A 6,572-nucleotide genomic window follows, 5' to 3' on the forward strand; every position below is an offset into this window, starting at 1 on the left:
AGAAATAATCAACTATTGTTTTTTTATTCAAAGGTCCTAACAACCATCATCTAAGATGATGATATTGTAGTGAATTGGCCAGGGATTTAATTTGAGGCTATGCGCTATGAAGCCCCAATCTAACAAAGCATTTAAAAAGCATTTAATAATACCCCTGTGTGCCAGGCACTGTCTAGGTTCGGGACTAAACAGCTAGGATTTGCTACTAATGTAGACTTATTTACTTGTATTGGTAAGGGGGTGTCTTAGTACATCTGGGCTGCAGATTGGGAAGCTTATAAACAGCAGAAATTTATTGCTCACAGTTCTGGAGCCCAAAAGCCAGAGGTAAGGGTTCCCACATTGTCAGGTGAGGAACTTCTTCCAGATTGTAGACTTCTCATTGTATCCTCTCATGACAGAAGAATGAGCAAAGGATCCCTCTGGAACCTCTCTTAAAAGGGCACTAATCCCATTCATGAAGGCTCCACAAGTATGACCTAATCACCTCCCAAAGGCCTCCCTTCCTAATACCATCTCCTCAGTGGTTAGGATACCAACATATGAATTTGGAGAGTGCACAAACATTCAGATCATAGCACTGGATAGTTACTTGGCTTCTTTGATCCTCAGTTTTCTCGTTTGTTATATCATTATTCTAGAAGAGAGGATATCGCAAGAATTAAAGATATGTATTATAGCAACTTTATGCAGCATGTGTTGTTTCATGATTATGATGCTGATTATTATAATGTGCAAGGCCACAAATAGCATATGGCAAATGAATGGCATAGACTCTAAAGACAACTGGAGTCCGGGGACTAAGTGAGTCTGGTAGGGCTCTAAACTGATCATGACAGTCATTTTCTTTGACTTTTTCCACTCTCAAGCCTTTATTCTCCATTTTGTTTGGAAACATTGTCCTTCACTTCTTGCCCTTTGTTATTATATTGCAATGTCAAAGTATAGAAAAATTTTTTGGAGTTTTTTTCTCTTGAAATCAACCTAATTCATTGATGTATGAACTATAATTTGAAGTCGAACAAAAGCCAACTATCCCTTAGGCAAATCATCACAGCCTTTTATGAATAATGCAATTAGGCCAAATTTAGTGGTAACATTCATGTGTAGTCTTAAAAAAATGAGACAATTTATTTTATACTATGCACATGATACATTTATTAGTATTTTTAGCTGCGAATAACAGGAAAAACAACTGACATTGACTTGAGAAGTAAGGATATCTATTAGCTCATATAATGGTAAGATCTGTGTTGCTTAGTAAGATTTCTGTGTTAATTTAATACCTCAATGATGTCAACAAGGACCCAGGTCTCTCCTGTACCATCTACAGTATCAGTATAAATTTTCTTGTTCATACCCAGTGAGAAAGACAGAAAACTTAGCTTCTCTTCTCATAATTTTTTCTTAAGAGTCTAACTTCATTTTCAGATGACCCTGGCAAGCCTCTTCTTGCTTGTCATTGATTGAAATTATTCTGGATCTAACCACTGCTGAAATTTTACTGCTACGGGGGTGGGATTATTGTCAGTTTAGGTTAATTTATTGGAGTGGAATGGATGTTGATGTGAAAGCCACAATGTCCAATACATAGAGGGGATTTGGGATTTTATTTTAGTCTTTAAGTTATTCTTCATTCATTTATATTTTATCATCTTATGAATTGGCTCAGGTCTTCAACTCTTTTCAACACTTAAATAAAGATCTTAATTGACCACATCTGTGACACAATAAGAGCCTAAAAAATTTCTACTATAGTGACCCCAACAATTTTCACCCCAGACACAACTGAAATAGTAATAATTCAATAATTTAAGAGGTCATGGGAGCTCTTTTCTATCTATACTCTTTCAGTGATTTCATCCAACCTTATGACGTATATAGCAACTGTTTATTGATGACCCCTGAATTTTTGTCTCTAGTCTATTTCTTTCCTGACACCAGAGTCTTATTGAAGAGCTTACTATCATCACCATTTAGGTTATCTAATAGATATCTCAAACTACAGACATTCATAACTAAACTCCTGTTCTTTCCCCCCCAAGTCGTTCCCATTCAAACTCTTTCCCATGCCATAAAATGTCAACTCTTTCTAAGACAAATTCAGAGGATCTACTCATATCTCAAGCTTGGTCTGTGTGCTTAAATCTCAGACATCATTAGAGTCCTGCCTTGGGACAGTGGGAACCTGTGCAAGAATTCATAAAGAGGTGCTTCAAGTCACAAACTAATATCGATCTTTGAGTATTTAATCCCTCTTGGAGAGTAAGAATTCCTGGCAGAACAGGATTTAGTAATTGCAAGTATCTTTACAAAAACAACAAAATTCAGAGCGTTATATTCTGAATTAAATCTCAGTTATTCTCCCTAAGTTATAAAAATGGCAAGAGGATAGTTTACTTTCCCAGCATCATAAAAATCTCTTTCTCTTCATTAGGAATCTGCTTTTGCTTCAGGAAGGGAGAGATTCCACATCATGTGGGGAGTTCCTAGCACTGATGGAAGAAAAATGATCACTGATTAACAAGATATTTTGTAAATTTTAATTTAGAGATATAAATTTCATTTTTTTCCCCCTGTAAGTCATGATGCTCTTAATTGCTTTAAGACAGTCTGACAGCAGTCAGAGCAGGATAGATCTATCTAAGACAATTAAATGTGCTCATCTTATTTTCTTTCTGTCCTTTACTCTAGACATCTTTAAATTATTAATTGTACTACAGAGAAACCATTCAAAAGGACTATCTTTGCATATCACTCATAAAAAGCAAAAGTGGTCATATCTCTCCCAAGTGTATCTTCTGACCCTTCAGGAGCCCCCCACCCATTTCCAACAGCTTTCCTCTCTACCGTGTGCCCTGCCACTAATTTGGACAACTTTAATATCCATGTTGAAAATTTACCACGCAGGTGTCTCAGTTCTTGGACCTTATCAGTACATTGAGAGTCCTCAGAAAGCCAAATTAATTAATAAAGTTAATGAATTAGAAAAGAAACAGAGAAGTAGAATTAACAAATAAAATCAGAGCTTTTTCCCCAAAAAAGACAATAAAAAGAAAAAAAGCTAAGATTAATAAAGAGAAAGAAATAAAATAAAAATGTATAACTTCATGAAAGTTGACAACAAAAAAGGTAGTAAAACCACAAATAGGGATTCCTTTGGCAGATCATAATGAAGTATTGTGTAGCTTTTTGACAATAAATCTGAAAATCTAGATAAAATGTTGATTTTCTAGAAATATAAATTTTTAGAATAGATAGAAAACCTGAATAAACCAATACTCATTGGAAAATTTGAAAAACTTATCAAAGATTTACTTCTGAAAAATGTGCCCCACCCAAAGAACAGATGGCTCCTCTGTTATTTAAATTATTGCTGAACACACAAAGAAAGAAAACTAGCATGATCTAATACCAAATCTGACAGAGACAGCATAAAAATAAAATATAGATCAATTTCACTTATGAATACGACACTTTTTTAAACCATAAAATTTCTGATAGAATATCCATGTCAAAATAATCTCAGTTTTCTTCCTCTTCTTTCATAAACCCTCTGTTCCCATGCTGAGGCATGAGGGAAGGTTAAAGGAGCAGCAAGTGGAATTTTGGATTTCAGGAAAGGCCAGGGCAGAGTCTAAATTGTAAACAAATTCTGCAGGGTTTATAGGTGGCTTGGAAATGATCACAGCCAAGCTTTAAGAAATAAGGGTGTTTTGTGATTTATTAGCTCACAAAGCAAATAGTGATGATTAGCAGTTCATCTAGATTCTAGAGATTATAATCTAGAAGCCTAGGTCTTTGGGGAAAAACACTCTCTGCTTTAGCTCCTGTACACCTTGCACGTGATGGACTTTATCAGCCTGATTCTCAGGCTTAGGATGAGTATATCACAGTAGTCAATATAGTGACTAACTCTTGGCTTTGTCTAAGATAACATTTTTTCTGGATCATGCTCAGAAAATTTGATCTAAGGCAAGAGTGGATAGTAATATGAACACAGAAGTATTTCTTAATAGCTAGTTTAAAAGTGAAAGAGAAAGGTTGTCAAATTCAAGTGGGAAAGCATTAGAAATCAGACACCATCCCCAATCCATATAAACACTCTAAATCATGCCATGGCTAAGATGTCATGAACAGATTTTATTTTATTTTGTATTTTACTTTACTTTACTTGGCTTGTTTTGTTTTATTAAATTTCCTGGGGTGACATTGGATGATAAAATTATATGGTTTCAAGTATACAATTCAATATTACATCTCAAATATATTGCATTGTGTGTTCGCCACCCAAAGTTAAATTCCCTTCTGTCAGTATATACTGGACTCCCTTTACCCTTATTTTAGACACCCAGTAGGTTGCTGCAGCAACCTTTTCTATCCGATGGGGTCTCTTGCAACATAACCTTGTTACTACCCCATCAACAATAGGTGTTTCCTCTCCCCTTAAATCCGGGCTGATCCTGTGCCTTATTTCTTTGTAAATCATTATTTATAAACAATTTTAATTTAGAGAGGAGTTGCAAACATAATGCAGTGGGTTTTTGTGTTCCCCTCACCCAGCTTCCCAGTGTTAACATCTTATGTAACCAGGGTCCATTTTTCTGAACTGTTTTGATCAATAGAATTCAATTATGGTGTGTAATTCTTAGACTGTGTTTGGAATATTCTTCCTGAGAGCTCAATTTCCATGCAGTAAAAAGCCCAAGCAACCACATGAGTGACGTGATTGGTGCACGAGATGCATTTAGAGAAGAACCAAGGCCCCCAGCTGACAGTCCCAACTGAGTTCCCACCAGCAGCTAGTGTCAACTGCCAGCAATGCAAGTGAGGCTATTTTGGCCCTTCCAGACATTTCAGCACCCCAGGTGACAGTCCAGAATGCAGGACAACCACCTGGTGAAACCACAGAATTGTGAAGAATAATAAAAATTGCTTTAAGCCAGTAAATTTTGGGGTAGTGTTCTATGCCCCAATACATAACTGTATCTAGTTTGACATTTGTACTGTGTACTAAGTAAAATTAATCCAGACAAGAAAGAAGAGGAAAGGATATCAAAAATAATAATAATAATAATAATTTAGATAAGCAACATTCTATCCCTTTAATTTAAGCATGCTAGTCTATTTTATTATCAGACTAAACATAAAGCAAAGGTGTTTTTAAGTGATTAACCTCAGCTTTGGCAATTGGGACTTCAAAGATCAACCTGGCTAGTAGGAAAAGGCCGATATGGAGCCTTTTAAATTCTGATTTGAATTAAATAAAATGTACATGCTTGCCTATTCAAAAATTATATTTTAAAAAAGAATCTGTGGTCACCTGAACTACTGTGATAAGTGTAGTATAAGCCTTGAGTTTTTTTTTTTTTTTTTCCTTTTTTTGTAATGCAAGTGCCTGACTGCTGAGGCATTCACTTCAAGATGGCTATCTCAAATAAACACGGTGCCAGCAGCAGCACTAGATAAAGAGCTGGGCTGGCTGCTCACGCTGAGGCTCCTTTGTTTCACAAATCTTGGTTGATTTCAATAACTGACCATTTGAGCTACTTGGTTTTTTTTTTTTCTTTTCCTGTGCTTTAAATTACCATTCTTATGTTTTATATTCACCAATAAAGAGTAAGCTTACGAAGGAAACCTTAGGCCCCTAACCTCCACTCCAATAAAAGCAGAACCCCAGACCCATTATTTCTCTTTTCTCTCTCCCTTCTTGACCTTCCTGTGTGGCCTCAAGTTGTGCTATGCAATTTCCAGGGCCCGTAAGTAGTATACCTGTATCTTTTTCAAGTTTCCTGATGGTTATTGCTGAAGGACCTCTTGCAATCATAACAAGAACCACAAGGGCTAGTCCAGACACACCATTGGTTATTGATAGGCTGAGACCAGCACAAAACGGTCACACATTTCCTCTAAGCTTAGCTGTGAAATCAGGAGCTACAAAAATGGCAAATTAACAGGACCCTTTGTGAATGTTCTCTCGATTCCCTGAATCAGGAGACGACAAACTTATTTTCTATCAAGAGCCAGACAGTTTAGTGTCTGTAGGCCAACAGGTAAAATCAAGGATATTACATAGGAACTTATATAACAAGAGAGATATTTTTTATTGCTAAAATTCAAAGTATTTTAATAATTGAGTACAAATATAGTAGCTACTAGCCACATGTGGCTGTTGAGAACTTGAAATGTGACTAGTGCAACTGAGAAACTAAATTTTTAATTTTATGCCATTTAAATTAAAATAGTAACATACGGCTAGTGGCTACCATACTGAATAGAACTCTAGAGCAACCTCAAAGAAAATATAAAAAGAGGTGTAGATGAATATAATTAGATTCAGGTTATGCATTTTTGATGAAATGCCACATAAATGATGTTGTGATCTTTTCAAAGTATCGTATCTAGAGGCACATAATGTCTGTTTTTCCCTTATTGATAATGTTAATCTTGAAAATTTGAATAATGTCTATTTTCTCTACTGCAAAGTTACTATATTTTTCCTTATATGATTAAAAAATAACTTCTGGGGAAATTCTTTAGATAATGTAATATCATTTCCCTCATCAAATTGT

This window comes from Pteropus vampyrus, unplaced genomic scaffold (genome assembly GCF_000151845.1).
Source record: "Pteropus vampyrus isolate Shadow unplaced genomic scaffold, Pvam_2.0 Scaffold43, whole genome shotgun sequence".
NCBI classification, from domain to species: domain Eukaryota; kingdom Metazoa; phylum Chordata; class Mammalia; order Chiroptera; family Pteropodidae; genus Pteropus; species Pteropus vampyrus.